This window comes from Meles meles, chromosome 7, assembly GCF_922984935.1.
Source record: "Meles meles chromosome 7, mMelMel3.1 paternal haplotype, whole genome shotgun sequence".
Lineage (NCBI taxonomy): Eukaryota > Metazoa > Chordata > Mammalia > Carnivora > Mustelidae > Meles > Meles meles.
The window spans coordinates 122,602,890-122,619,812 of NC_060072.1; positions in this window are offsets into that span (position 1 = coordinate 122,602,890).

Here is a 16,923-nt window from a genome sequence, read left to right on the forward strand (position 1 = left end):
TCCAGTCTCTGCAGGTGACTGACACAGCATGTCACTGTTTCTTTGCTCTCCCTCATTTTTCTCATTATTTCTTTGTCTTAAAGAGTAACTTCCAGAATGTCTCACCTTATAAACATGTTTTTTCTTATTTTCTAAGATTTTATATATTTATTTATTCATTTGAGAGAGAGAGAAAGCAGGGGGAGGAGCAGAGGGAGAGGAACTGGCAGACTCAGTGCTGAGTGCTGAGCCAGAGGCCAGGCTCAATCTCAAGACCCTAAGAACACCACCTGAGATGAAATCAAGAGTCAGCCAGTTCACGCATTGGGCCACCTGGATGCCCCTAAACATGTTAGAGTTTCTTAAGGGATGTCTTTATGGAATGTGGTGAAACTGCCATACTCACGGACAAAAGCAGGCCAGGACTCAGAAGAGAGTTTCTTAGCTGCTACCTATTTCCTCTGAGGCAGGGTGGACAATCGTCAACACCCAGAGCAAGACTAGCCCTTTGGCCTTCATCTTTGGGTTCTCTCTCCTTTTTCCATGATTCCTCCCCACCCAGACTCTCAGATTTGTTTAGGTTGACAGAAATGTCCTGGGCCTTCCCTCCTTAGTTCTTCACCTCATCACCCACAAATTGATCATCCCAGGGCTGGGACCTGATCCTGAACTCGTTGACTGGATTGCCAGGGGTCTTCAGGAGAGGCACTTATGTTTATCATAGTTTAAAGTGAAGTATCAGGCCTTTGGTAGGTAAAGAAAAGGGATTCTCCATCTTTTTACTTCTGAGAAAAAGGGCTCCTGGACCTGGCATGGGTGAATCTGTGAGTCCTTACCGCCCTCGCCTGGTAGAAAGTGGGCACTGCAAACGTAAATTAAATTCAGGCCAACCCAGATTATTTAAAGGTCAAGGCATTTACCCACACAGGCCCTGAAAGTTATTGACTTCCCTGACCAATGGGAAAGACAGTGAGATGAGACTACCTACACCTGTAGTTTTAATGTCCCCCCACCACTAAATACTTCGTTTTACAAATGTGTGAATATCCCTGCAGCTCTACTGTGAGCTGGTTTAAGTGGATGGTTTTTAAGAGAGATGAAGGAAATCGAATGCTTCCAATTGTTGTCTGCCTCTTTTAAAGGACGATGGGTTTAAAATGTTTCATGGAAGATCCCATGGGGGAATTAGAACAATAATTTCTCCATAGGTAATTTGATGAATGTTCCCAGTTTTAAAAACAGTGATTTGGATTATGTGGAAATTCCTTAAATTTGCATCTTTAATAATTGTGCTATTAAAATAAAAGTATCTGAGAACATTTGAAGTGGAAATACTAATGAAACCAACATTATCACAAGAATGATCATTTCTTTCTCCTTCAGCATTTGGAATTTATTCTTATTAAAGTTGGAATTTTGAAGATCACTTCAAAATCACCTTTTCCCATCCTCTTCAAGCAATGTGCTACGTTTCCCCAAGCACCAAAAGTATCCTTGAAGACAAATATTGAAACACAACGGTTTTCAAAACCATCTGAGGAATACTTCTCCCCAGATGTGTAAGAAGTTAAAGATGATTTTTAAAGAATAGACTATTTGAGCAGTTAAAAAAATTAGCAAAACCAAAGAAACTTGAATTAAATTGTTTATGAGTTGTGCACACTTATGACCATTTTTTAAAGATTTTATTTTTAAATAATCTCTGTACCCAGTTCAGGCCAAAGCTCAGATCCTCAGACCAAGCATTTCACACCCCACCAACTGAGTCAGTCAGGTGCCCCCAAACTCTTTCATTATATGAAGGAGAAATTGCAATCAATCCCAGATTCCAATATGCCATTCTTCCCTGAGAAGAAGAGATGATCGTATTCCAGTAATTTAGGAGCAAGTTTTAAAGTTGGTCAGATTCATTCATGCATCAAACAGAAGCCAGAATCTTGGCCATTACCTGCAGCTCTCCCCATCCTGAACTGTCTCAGCTACAGGGGCAGTTCAGTGCTCCCAGCGAAGGCCAGCCCTCCCCTTGGGCAGTGACACCTATCTCCTGTCTTGACTATTCCAGAACCTTGTGCAAGCGATTCTCCTTTTCTTTTCCACCCTGTTGGATCCCCTCTTCCACCATTAGCATAGAAGCCTTCTGTCAGCTTCCCATCTCTTCGAGGCTCCCTGCCTTCAAGATGCCAGTTCCTCCATCTCTCACTCACACATTTCTGCATTCTTTCTACAGCAAAGCTTGAAAACATTGTGTACATTCCCTGTCTCCAGTTTTTGTCCTCTCCTTTTCTTTGGAAGCCCGTCCATCTTCCATTCTGCTCAAAGTGCTGGTCAAAGTGGTCCAGTGATTACCACGTGGTGCAACCAAAGGTCGATTCTCATTTTGGAGCTATTAGACCCCAAGCATCACAGAACTCAGCAAAACACACACACAACTTTCCTCCCTGTTCCTTCTCAGCCTCCTTCACTGGGTCTCACACCCAGGCTCCTTTGACAATTCTTTTCTATACACACCGCTTTCCCAGTAATCTCCATCTTGTGACTTTAATTTCCTTCTGTAACCTGATGATCCCCAAAGTTATATCTTTGGCCTGAACTCTCCAGAGGATTCCAGACCCTGCTTCCACATCGTCTAACCGACATCTCAAAACAGAATTCCCGAACTTCTCCCCTCAACAGTCATGTTCACCCACAAAAAATAAAAGAGTATGTTTATGTCCTAACCCCCCAAAAGGGTGAAAGTGACCTTGTTTGGAAAAAGTGTCTTTGTGGGTATGATTAAGGATCTCAAGATGAGATCATCCTGGATTATTTGGGTGAGCCCTCAAACCCAAGGAAAAAATCTCTCCAGGTGATGACATCTGACCATCCCCACTCCCTTTCTGCTGAGCACCGCTGATCTCTCGTATTTGGTGATGAAACAGAGCGGGAGGAAAGAAGCAAAAAAATTGGAGGAAAGGAAGAAATACACACACACACACACACACACACACACACACACACACACACACACACACGTACCCAAGCAAACCCTCCACTCATTTCCATTCCTTTGGACCCGAATTACAATTTTAGAATCTGTCCCATAAAGATCATGGTCTTCTCACATGAAAAAAAATTCAGAAAAACAGGATAAATCTAATTCTAGGAGCACAAATATAATTTAGCTATGTGTTGTAGCTATAAGACAAGCTTTCTATAAATCATTTCCACACAAAGAGACACAAGTGTATTTTCTCCAAGCCTTTTTCCAGTATCAGCCATAATTAAAACTAGTCTGACGGACTGACAGGGTGTGCGCTGCCCAGATTTGTGATCTTTCAGCATGAACTCGAACCTCAAAGATACATATGTATCAATCCAGCAGAAGATGAAAGGATAAAATCACCACTTACAGAATTGTTCTGGTTTAGAAATGTCAAGAGGCCTGGGGTAATTCCCTAGCATGAAGTGAAGAAATATCAACCCACAAACCTTCGCACGCTCCTTGAGCATCTCACTTGTGCAGGGCTGTCTGCAAAGAAGAGGAAAAGAGTGGACAGCCACCATTCCTGTGAGCAGAGTGCTCTCGCCCTACCTAGGGAGAAAGACAGTAAGACTCTGGCAAGGGCAGGCATGCTGCAGGCGGAACTTCTCCCCAGGGCATGTGTGCGGCCAGAGAAGAGGGAGACAGGCACCAGGAGACTCTGCTGGGGGAAGCAGGGTTAACGGTCCTGATGCCAAATTGCCCAAGAATGAAGAGACCTGTCAGTCCTGCTGGAACATTCAGCCTTCTATGGCCCCTTGTGTATATTCCAGCTTGGCATTTATAATTTTCATATATGAACACATGTTCGGGGGTGTCTGGGTGGCTCAGTCAGTTAAGCATCTGCCTTCAGCTCAGGTCCTGATCCTGGGGTCCCAGTGGGGAGTCAGCTTCTCCCTCTGCCTCTTCCCCTCCACCCGCTTATATTTTCTCTCACTTACTCTCAAATGAATAAGTAAAACTTTACAGTATATATTTTAAAAATATATATGTATATATATATATATATTTAAGGTCTGATGTTTTGTGATCAAATGTAGTACATATGCATTGTAGAAAAATGGAAACTAGAGATAGAATTTTTCAAAACTAAAATTCACTTATGACCCTGCTCTCTGGGAGAAAACTTGTGTTAAAATCCCTTGTATTGGAGGAGTCAAGATGGCGGAGAAGTAGCAGGCTGAGACTACATCTGGTAGCAGGAGATCAGCTCGATAGCTTATCTAAACATTGAAAACACCTACAAATCCAACGGGAGAGTGAAGAGAAGAAGAACAGCAATTCTAGAAATAGAAAATCAACCACTTTCTGAAAGGTAGGACTGTTCGAGAAGTGAATCTAAAACAACGGGAAGATAGACCGAGGGGAATGGGCCGGCTCCCGGCAAGCGGCAGAGCAATGGAGCACAAAATCAGGACTTTTAAAAGTCTGTTCCACTGAGGGACATTTCTCCAGAGGCTAAACCGAAGTGAAGCCCACAAGATGTCAATGTGGCCCCACGTCCCGCAGGGTCACAGAAGGATCGGGGGTGTCAGAGTGTCACAGAACTCACAGGTATTAGAATGGAAAAGCTGGCTACAGAGACAGAGCCGAGGACTGAACTCCAGCTTGGTGTTACCTTGAACTCATTTCAGGCTGGGTGAGCTCGGAGCGCCGCTGGAGGCTGGGGATATGGGAGTGATTGGGTGCTGTTCTCTGGGGGCGCACTGAGGAGTGGGGCCCTGGGCTCTCGGCTCCTCCAGGCCGGGGACTGGGAGGCCAACATTTTCATTCCTGTCCTCCAGAACTCTACGGAAAGCATTCAGGGAACAAAAGCTCCGAAAAGCGAACCCAAGCAGATTACTTAGTCCGGCCCCCGGTAAGAGCGGTGCAGTTCCGCCTCGGGCAAAGACACTTGAGAATCACTACAACAGGCCCCTTCCCCAGAAGATCAACAAAATTTTCAGCCAGGATGAAGTTCATTTATCAAGGAAAGCAGGTTCAATACCTAGGAGAGCAGTGGAATTCCAGAGGAGGAGAAAGCAAAGCACGGAACTCCTGGCTTTCACCCCATGATTCTTTAGTCTTGCGGTTAATTCAATTTTGTTTTTGTTTTTTTTTTTCTTTCTTTTTTCTTCTTCTGCTAAATTTTTAAAAACTTTTGCCCTTTTCTTTTTTAACGTTTTTTAACTAGTTTATCTAAAATATATAATTTTTCTTTTTTATATTTTTTATTTGTTTATTTCTTAAATTTTCTTCTTTATTTTTCCTGAACCTCTTTTTATCCCCTTTCTCCCCCCCACAATTTTGGGTCTCTTCTGATTTGGTTACGGCGCATTTTTCTGGGGTCTTTGCCACCCTCTTAGTATTTTATTTGATCCTTCATATCCTCTTATCTGGATAAAATGACAAGGCGGAAAAAATCAGCACAAACAAAAGAAGAAGAGGCAGTACCAAAGGTTAGGGACCTAATCAACACAGACTTTGGTAATATGTCAGATCTAGAGTTCAGAATGACAATCCTGACAGTTCTAGCCGGGCTCGAAAAAGGCATGGAAGATATTAGAGAAACCTTCTCTGGAGATATAAAAGCCCGTTCTGGAGAAATTAAAGAACTAAAATCTAACCAAGTTGAAATCAAAAAGCTATTAATGAGGTGCAATAAAAAATGGAGGCTCTCACTGCTAGGATCAATGAGGCAGAAGAAAGAATTAGTGATATAGAAGACCAAATGACAGAGAATAAAGAAGCCGAACAAAAGAGGGACAAACAGCTACTGGACCACGAGGGGAGAATTCAAGAGATAAGTGACACCATAAGATGAAACAACATTAGAATAATTGGGATTCCAGAAGAAGAAAGAGAGAGGGGAGCAGAAGGTCTATTGGAGAGAATTATTGGAGAGAATTTCCCTAATATGGCAAAGGGAACAAGCATCAAAATCCAGGAGATGCAGAGAATCCCCCTCAAAGTCAACAAGAATAGGTCCAACCCCGTCACCTAATAGTAAAATTTACAAGTCTTAGTGACAAAGAGAAAATCCTGAAAGCAGCCCGGGAAAAGAAGTCTATAACATACAATGGTAAAAATATTAGATTGGCAGCAGACTTATCCAAAGAGACCTGGCAGGCCAGAAAGAGCTGGCATGATATATTCAGAGCACTAAACGAGAAAAACATGCAGCCAAGAATACTCTATCCAGCTAGGCTATCATTGAAAATAGAAGGAGAGATCAAAAGCTTCCAGGACAAACAAAAACTGAAAGAATTTGCAAACACCAAACCAGCTCTCCAGGAAATATTGAAAGGGGTCCTCTAAGCAAAGAGAGAGCCTAAAAGGAGTAGATCAGAGAGGTACAGAGACAATATACAGTAACAGTCATCTTACAGGCTAATAATGGCACTAAATTCATATCTCTCAATAGTTACCCTGAATGTTAATGGGCTAAATGCCCCAATCAAAAGACACAGGGGATCAGAATGGATAAAAAAACAAAACCCATCAGTATGTTGCCTACAAGAAACTCATTTTAGACGCGAAGACACCTCCAGATTTAAAGTGAGGGGATGGAAGACAATTTACCATGCTAATGGGCATCAGAAGAAAGCTGGGGTGGCAATCCTTATATCAGATCAATTAGATTTTAAACCAAAGACTAAAATAAGAGATGAGGAAGGACACTATATCATATGCAAAGGGTCTGTCCAACAAGAAGATCTAACAATTTTAAATATCTATGCCCCTAACGTGGGAGCAGCCAACTATATCAACCAATTAATAACAAAATCAAAGAAACACATCAACAATAATACAATAATAGTAGGGGACTTGAACACTCCCCTCACTGAAATGGACAGATCATCCAAGCAAAAGATCAACAAGGAAATGAAGGCCTTAAATGACACACTGGACCAGATGGACATCACAGAAATATTCAGACCATTTCATCCCAAAGCAACAGAATACACATTCTTCTCTAGTGCACATGGAACCTTCTCCAGAATAGATCCCATCCTGGGTCACAAATCAGGTATCAACCGTTATAAAAAGATTAGGATCTTTCCCTGCATACTTTCAGACCACAATGCTCTGAAGCTAGAACTCAATCACAAGAGGAAAGCTGGAAAGAACCCAAATACATGGAGACTAAACAGCCTCCTTCTAAAGAATGAATGGGTCATCCAGGAAATTAAAGAAGAATTGAAAAAATTCATGGAAAGAAATGATAATTAAAACACAACAGCTCAAAGTCTGTGGGACACAGCAAAGGCAGTCCTGAGAGGAAAATATATAGCGGTACAAGCCTTTCTCAAGAAACAAGAAAGGTCTCAAGTACACAAGCTAACACTACACCTAAAGGAGCTGGAGAAAGAACAAGAAAGAAACCCTAAACTCAGCAGGAGAAGAGAAATCATAAAGATCAGAGCAGAAATCAATGAAATAGAAACCAAAAAAACAATAGAAAATATGAATGAAACTAGGAGCTGGTTCTTTGAAAGAATCAATAAGATTGATAAACCCCTGGCCAGACTCAACAAAAAGAAAAGAGAAAGGACCCAAATAAATAAAATCATGAATGAAAGAGGAGAGATCACAACTAACAACAAAGAAATACAGACAATTATAAGAACATACTATGAGCAACTCTATGCCAACAAATTTGACAATCTGGAAGAAATGGATGCATTCCTGGAGACATATAAACTACCACAACTGAACCAGGAAGAAATAGAAAACCTGAACAGGCCCATAACCAGTAAGGAGATTGAAACAGTCATCAAAAATCTCCAAACAAACAAGAGCCCATGGCCAGACGGCTTCCCAGGGGAATTCTACCAAACATTTAAAGAAGAACTCATTCCTATTCTCCTGAAACTGTTCCAAAAAATAGAAATGGAAGGAAAACTTCCAAACTCATTTTATGAGGCCAGCATCACCTTGATCCCAAAACCAGACAAGGATCCCACCAAAAAAGAGAACTACAGACCAATATCCTTGATGAACACAGACGCAAAAATTCTCGCCAAAATACTAGCCAATAGGATTCAACAGTACATTAAAAGGATTATTCACTACGACCAAGTGGGATTTATTCCAGGGCTGCAAGGTTGGTTCAACATCTGCAAATCAATCAATGTGACACAACACATTAATAAAAGAAAGAACAAGAACCATATGATACTCTCAATAGGTGCTGAAAAAGCATTTGACAAAGTACAGCAACTCTTCCTGATCAAAAGTTTTCAAAGTGTAGGAATAGAGGGCACATACCTCAATATTATCAAAGGCATCTAGGAAAAACCCACCGCAAAAATCATTCTCAATGGAGAAAAACGGAAAGCTTTTCCGTTAAGGTCAGGAACACGGCAGGGATGTCCATTATCACCACTGCTATTCAACATAGTACTAGAACTCCTAGCCTCAGCAATCAGACAACAAAAAGAAATTAAAGGCATCCAAATTGGCAAAGAAGAAGTCAAACTATCACTCTTCGCAGATGATATGATACTATATCTGGAAAACCCAAAAGACTCCACTCCAAAACTGCTAGAACTTGTACAGGAATTCAGTAAAGTGTCAGGATATAAAATCAATGCACAGAAATCAGTTGCATTTCTGTACACCATCAACAAGACAGAAGAAAGAGAAATTCAGGAGTCAATCCCATTTACAATTGCACCCAAAACTATAAGATATCTAGGAATAAACCTAACCAAAGAGACTAAGAATCTATATGCAGAAAACTACAAAGTACTCATGAAAGAAATTGAGGAAGACACAAAGAAATGGAAAAATGTTCCATGCTCCTGGATTGGAAGAACAAATATTGTGAAAATGTCTATGCTACCTAAAGCAATCTACACGTTTAATGCAATCCCTATCAAAATACCATCCATCTTTTTCAAAGAAATGCAACAAATAATCCTAAAATTTATATGGAACCAGAAAAGACCTCGAATAGCCAAAGGAATATTGAAAAAGAAAGCCAAAGTTGGTGGCATCACAATTCCGGACTTCAAACTCTATTACAAAGCTGTCATCATCAGTATAGCATGGTACTGGCACAAAAACAGACACATAGATCAATGGAACAGAATAGAGAGCCCAGAAATAGACCCTCAACTCTATGGTCAACTAATCTTCAACAAAGCAGGAAAGAATGTCCAGTGGAAAAAAGACAGCCTCTTCAATAAATGGTGCTGGGAAAATTGGACAGCCACATGCAGAAAAATGAAATTGGACCACTTTCTTACACCACACACGAAAATAGACCCCAAATGGATGAAGGACCTCAATGTGAGAAAGGAATCCATCAAAATCCTTGAGGAGAACGCAGGCAGCAACCTCTTCGACCTCAGTCGCAGCAACATCTTCCTAGGAACATCAGCAAAGGCAAGGGAAGCAAGGGCAAAAATGAACTATTGGGATTTCATCAAGATCAAAAGCTTTTGTACAGCAAAGGAAACAGTTAACAAAACCAAAAGACAACTGACAAAAAGGGAGAAGTATTTCAAATGACATATCAGATAAAGGGCTAGTATCCAAAATCTATAAGGAACATAGCAAACTCAACACCCAAAGAACAAACAATCCAATCAAGAAATGGGCAGAGGACATGAACAGACATCTCTGCAAAGAAGACATCCAGATGGCCAACAGACACATGAAAAAGTGCTCCACGTCACTCGGCATCAGGGAAATACAAATCAAAACCACAATGAGATATCACCTCACTCCAGTCAGAATGGCTAAAATTAACAAGTCAGGAAATGAGAGATGCTGGCGAGGATGCGGAGAAAGGGGAACCCTCCTCCACTGTTGGTCGAATGCAAGCTGGTGCAACCACTCTGGAAAACAGCATGGAGGTTCCTCAAAATGTTGAAAATAGAACTACCCTATGACCCAGCAATTGCACTATTGAGTATTTACCCTAAAGATACAAACACAGTGATCCGAAGGGGCACGTGCACCCGAATGTTTATAGCAGCAATGTCTACAATAGCCAAACTATGGAAAGAACCTAGATGTCCATCAACAGATGAATGGATAAAGAAGAGGTACACAACAGAATACTATGCAGCCATCAAAAGAAATGAAATCTTGCCGTTTGCAACAACGTGGATGGAACTAGAGGGTATCATGCTTAGTGAAATAAGTCAATCGGAGAAAGACAACTATCATATGATCTCCCTGATATGAGGAGGTGGAGATGCAACATGGGGGGTTAGGGGGATAGGAGAAGAATAAATTAAACAAGATGGGATTGGGAGGGAGACAAACCATAAGTGACTCTTTTCTCACAAACAAACTGGGGGTTGCTGAGGGGAGTTGGGGTTGGACTAGGGGTAAGGGGGTTATGGACATTGGGGAGGGTATGTGCTATGGTGAGTGCTTTGAAGTGTGTAAACCTGGCAATTCTCAGACCTGTACCCCTGGGGATAATAATATATTATACGTTTAATAAAAAATAAGAAAAATCTAAAAATTAAAAAAAAAACCCTTGTATTTTTCTCCATTCATATATAGTTGGAACAAGGAGCCTGACGAGGGACTGGATCCCAAGACACTGGGATTAAGCCCTGAGCTGAAGGTAGATGCGTAACTGCCTGAGCCACCCAGGAATCCTAAATAGCTACTTTTAAAATCCTCTGATCTTGGGGCACATGGCTGGTTCAGTCTAAGGAGCATGTGACTCTTTGTCTCGGGCTCATGAGTTCAAGCCCACGTAGGGTGTAGAGATTATTTACATAAACTTCAAAAAAAATCCTCAAATCTTACTAGCTAGGGTATGGATGTACAATATCGAGATTTTCAACATTCCAAAGATTAGTACTGAACAAAACTTAAGGTGAATGGACTGGAGACATTTGGGAATATCTTCAGTATTTATCTATATTTCAGCAACTGAGTATCCTGCAGCCATACAATGGAAAACCACAGGGGCGTCGGGGTGGCTGAGTGGGTTAAAGCCTCTGCCTTTGGCTCATGTCATGATCTCAGCGTCCTGGGATTGAGCCCCGCATCAGACTCTCTGCTCAGCGTGGAGCCTGCTTTCCTTCCTCTCTCTCTGCCTGCCTCTCTGTCTACCTGTGAGATCTGTCTGTCAAATAAGTAAATCAATCTATGATTGGGAATTATGATAGAAAATGATAGGAAGTTATGTCTAGGACATAGTAACTGAGAAGAAACACTTTGCACAAGTATATATGTATATATTATGTAAAACTAACTATATATGTGACTATATATATATATATACATAAGTATATGCCAATTTTTTAAAAAAGATTATTTTAGAAAGACAGATAACACAAGTGTGTGAGGGGAAGAGGGGGAGGGAGGGGAAAAGCAGACCTCCTACTGAGCACGGACCAGACTCAGGGCTCCATCTCAGGATCCTGAGATCAGGAGCTGAGCTGAAGTCTTAGATGCCCAACCGAATGACCCAACCAGGGGTTCCTATGCTAATTTTCTGAAAGTTGCTCCTCTCATTTGGTATTTCTCTTAGTTTAGCTCACCTCAGTGATTTTTTTTAAATACTTTATTTATTTATTTGACCGACAGAGATCAAAGTATGCAGAGAAGCAGGCAGAGAGAGAGGAGGAAGTAGGTGCGCCACCAAGCAGAGAGCCTGACAGCGGGCTTGATCCTAGGACCCTGGGATTATGACCTGAGCCAAAGGCAGATGCTTTAACCCACTTAGCCCCCCAGGCACTCCTTACCTCAATGATTTTATAGCTGGAAGTTCTTGCATACTATAAAATCTGCCATGGTAATGCTGTGGCTAGATTCACGGCACTCTGATCACCTGAAATAATTGATTGTCTGGGGATGTCCCCACCCGCCACTTGACAGTGTCACAATGTCTGCAGTTTACTTATGACAGTGACCCTACCAAAACAACAAAGGAATGTTTACGTCTATGTCCGTGTGTGTGCGTGTCTGTGTGCATATGTTCTACATACGCAGGTGTGGTAGGATATCAGCAACTTAACATTTCTAGAGGCATCTGTTCTACTATTTTGTTAGTTCTTGCTTAAACTTGCTCAAAATAAAAAGTTGGGAAACAGAAAGAAATGTCATCTGGATTTTAAGCACCCCACAAACTTACTGGAAGTCGATTTACTAGACTGATTTGACTCTCTGAGGTGGAGGATGGCTATTTAATTTAATTTTAAAATTTTTAAAGATTTCTTCATTTCTTAGAGAGAGACTCTCATGCACCTGTGCAGGGGAGTAGGGGAGGGGTAGAATGAGAGAATCCAAATAGACTTCCCGCTAAGTTCTGAGCCCAATGTGGGACTTGAACCCATGACCCTGAGGTCACAACCTAAATGGAAACCAAGAGTCAGACGCCCAACCAACAGAGCCACCAGGGTGCCCCTTTATTGATAACTTTCTAATGTCCTGGTTAACAGTCTCATATTAATACTTGAGAAATCCGTTATAGATATATCTGATTCGTGTGTGTGTGTGTGTGTGTGTGTTTTAGATTTTATTTATTTATTTGACAGACAGAGATCACAAGTAGGCAGCGATGCAGACAGAGAGAGGGGAGGAAGCAGGCTCCCTGCTGAGCCGAGAGCCCGACACAGGGGCTGGATCCCAGGACCCTGAGACCATGACCTGAGCTGAAGGCAGAGGCTTAATCCACTGGGCCACCCAGGTGCCCTTGGACCTCATTTTTTAAGATCTTCTTTGCTAAAGTGAAATCTGAGTAGATGTCTCAACAAACAATAAGAACAGGAAAAAATGTAGCCAATGCTCTTATTTCACTCCCTAACTACCCCCATGAGGCTCCATCTTGTAAATGAAGGAACTGAGGTCTAAGATGTGGAGGGACAGGCACAGCAAGTAAATAACACAGCTGGGATATCACCTCTGGCCTGTCTGAGGAGGATTCCTAAGGGAATCTCCAAGGAAAGCTGAGGACTGTTCTGGTTTTGCTTTGGCTTCTTTGGTGCTGTCACTGGTCTGGGACATCACCAGGAAATGCAGGTTTTAGACCATGAGGAGAGACTCCCAGGCACCTGGTGAGGAGAAAAGTGTTTCTTCAGACGGTAAGCCACCCCTGAAGGACTGAATCCCAAAGCACCCGGAGTCTGTGCTGAACTGTGTGCAGAACGGACTGTTCTGCCTCTACTCAGGACTGACTGGCACCACATGGCCCTGAAGGCAGGAGCACCCAGCTGTGGGCGGACTTCCTACGTGACCCCTTTCAAAATCTTTGCAAGTGGGGAGAAGCCTTTGCCATCAGATTATTAGGGTGGGGTGTTGCAACGGTCCCTCAAACAACGGATTACTTAAAATAGAACCCATGGGAAATTTTACTCTTACCAAGTATATTTAGATATAGCCTTAAGAAAAACACATACTGGGGCACCTGGGTGGCACAGTGGGTTAAAGCCTCTGCCTTCCACTCAGGGCATTAGCCCAGAGTCCTGGGATTGAGTCCCGTATTGGGCTCTCTGTTCAGTGGGGAGCTGCTTCCTCCTCTCTCTCTCTCTCTCTCTCTCTCTCTCTCTCTCTTTCTGTCAGCCTCTGCCTGCTTGTCATCATTGTCAAATAAATAAATAACATCTTTCTATTAAAAAAATAAGAAAAACACATACTGGCCTTTGGGAGAGACGATGATATACGGCCTTGAACCTGAGCAGCGGGGGATGCTTCATTTTCTCGGTATCTCCCCTTGCTCCAACGGAGAGCACCTGTGGCTATTTAGATAAGCCCTTTGAATGTGCTTGTTCAACTATAAACTTTCTACTGCTTGACCAGAAATATTTTGCCTTCCTTCTTGTTTATCTACAAGGCTAATGTTTGGCCTTTTTCGGCTCTTCTGTGGGTTACTGTTTCTATCTAATAAAAGAGGGACTGAAGAGTTGTTCAGGACAAAAGTCTTTTCTATTGCTGTCCCCTGCTCCCTTTCTTTGTAGCTGACTTGTTTGTGCCTCATTCTTCTCCCGTGCACCATCAGGAAGTAGAAAGGAGTGTATACTCCTTTCTAGTATCTTAGGACATTTGAGTGTTTTCTTTTTTCTGTATTAAAATTTTTTTATTTTGTTTTTTAAGATTTTGGTAAAATGCACATAATGGAGGAGTTACCATTACATTACCATTAAGGAAAAGTTACTATGAACGCCTCAACTGTTAGACTTAGCCCTTTCTACACCCATCACCCCATTCACGTAGGCCTCTCTCCATTTTCCCAAACTGAAACTCTGTCCCTATGAAACAATAACTCCCCATCCTCCCTGCCTCCAGCCCCTGGCCATTCTGCTGTCTCTATGAACGTGACTGCTCTAGCTACCTCATAGAGATGGACTCATGCACTGTTTTTGCTTGTGAATGGCGTTCTTTCTTTGGCATAACGTCCTCATGGTGCATCCATGTGGTCGCATGAGTCAGAATTTCCTCCCTTTCTAAGGCTGAATAATATTCCACGGTGTGTGTACCCACTGGTTTACCACTCACCTCTTGATATACAGTTGCTCCTGCCTTTTGGCTACTCTAAGTAATGCTGCTGTGAACACAGGCATACAGACATCTCTTGGAGACTTTGTTTTCAGTTCCTTTAGATATCCACTCAGAAATGGAGCTGCTAGATGGGATCAGTGCCTTTCTTTTTTTTTTTAGGATTTTATTTATTGATTTGAACATGAGAGCGAGAACACAAATGCAAGCATGAGTGGGGGGAGGGGCAGAGGCAGAGGGAGAAGCAGGCTCCCCGCTGACCAGGGAGTGTGCCGTGGGACTCGATCCCAAGACCCCAGGATCATGACCTTAGCTGAAGGCAGAAACCACTGACTGAGCCACTAGGTACCTCCAGTGCATTATTTAAGACTTTTTTAAAAAGATTTTATTTACTTGAGAGAGATCACAAGTAGGCAGAGAGACAGGAAGAGAGAGAGGGGGAAACTAGCTTCCCGCTGAGTAGAGAGCCCAATGCGTAGATCAATCCCCAGACCCTGAGATCATGACCTGGGCCAATAATGGAGACTTAACCCACTGAGACTCCCAGGCACCCCGCATTAGTTTTTAATGCAAGTTTCTTTCTTTCTTTCCTTTTTTAAAAAATTCAGTTAGTTAGTTCATTTGCTTTTAGTAGTCTCTAAACCCAATATAGGGCTCAAAATCCCAACCCCAAGATCAAGAGTTGAATGATCTTCCGATTGAGCTAGCCAGGTACAGCTGTATCAGTGCATTTTTTTTTCTTATCAGTGCATTTTTAATAGAGATGTGTTTCCTAGTGTACAGACTGTCCTAGCCACAGCTCCATCGTCTGGTCAGCTTTTCTCCCTGCCTTTGCTTCACCTAACGCATACCTCTTGTTCCTCAACCTTCATCCCCCACATCCTGACATGCTTGACTGGGACTACTATCTATTGGTAACATTATTTAAGGGAGAAGCTGATCATGCTAAGAAATCATTGGATCAGGGCAGGGCACCTGATCTAAAATGAGCCAGTGAGATTCTTTACTAGGATCCTGGAATGTGTTTTATCTTAATTTATGTTCTTTTTCATTTATTTTACATTATTTTCATTCCAGTAGAATTAATATATAGTATATTAGTTCCAGGTGCACAATACAGTGATTCAGCTATTCTGTACGTCACTCGTGATGATCACAACAAGTGCATTACTTAACCCCTTCACCTATTTTACCCATCCCCACCCCACCCCCCAGTAAGCAGCAGTTTGTTTTCTATAGCTAAGAATCTGTGTCCTGGTTTGTCTCTCTTTTTTTACCTTTTGGTGTTTGTTACATTTCCTAAATTCCACATTTGAGTGAGATCCTATGGTATTTATTTTTCCCCGATGGACTGACTTTCTTAGCATTATACTCTCTAGCTCCATCCATGTCATTGCAAATGGCAAGATTTCATTCTTTTTTATAGATGGTTAATATTCCATTGTGTATACATATCGCCTCTTCTTTATCCCTTGATCAATTGATGGACACTTGGGCTCTTTCCATCCTTTGGCTGCTGTAAATAATGCTGCTATAAACAGGGGTGCACGTAACCCTTTTGAATTCGTGTTTCTGTATTTGGGGGGTAAATGCCCCAGTAGTGTGATTGCTGGATCTTAGGGTAGTTCTATTTTTAAAGTTTTGAGAAACTTCCATACTGTTTTCCAGAGTGGCTGTACCAGTTTTCATTCTCACCAATACTTGTTTTTCCATGCATTTTTTTTATGTTAGCCATTCTGAAAGGTGTGAGGTGATGTCTCATTGCCGTTTTGATTTGCATATCCCTGAGGATAAGTGATGTCCAGCATCTTTTTTTTTTAAAAAAAAGATTTTATTTTTATTTACTTGACAGACAGATATCACAAGTAGGCAGAGAGGCAGGCATGGGGGCGGGGTGGGGAGAAACAGGCTCCCTGCTGAGCAGGGAGCCCCATGTGGGGCTGGATCCCAGGACCCTGGGATGATGACCTGAGCCAAAAGCAGAGGCTTTAACACACTGAGTCAGCCAGGCACCCTGTTGATTATCTTTTCATTCGTCTTATTGGCCATCTGTATGTCCTTGGAGAGATTTCTCTTCATTTCTTCCCCCGTTTTTTTAGTTGGAGCATTTGTTTTGGGGCTATTGAGTTGCAGAAGTTCTTCATAGATTCAGGATACTAAACCTTAGTCGGATATGTCATTTGCAGATACCTTCTCCCATGCCATGTGGTACCTTTTAGTTTTGTTGTGTTTCCTTTGCAATGCAGGAGCTTTTTATTTTGATGTAGTCACAATACTTTATTTTTGCTTTTATTTCCCTCGCCTCAGGAGATGTATGTAGAAAAATGTTGCTATGGCTAATGTCAGAGAAGTTACTGCCTGTGCACTATGCTAGGATTTTAATGGTTTCCTGTCTCACATTTAGGTCTTTAATCCATTTCAAATTGACTTTTATAAATGATGTAAGAAAGTGGTCCAGTTTCATTTTTTTTGCA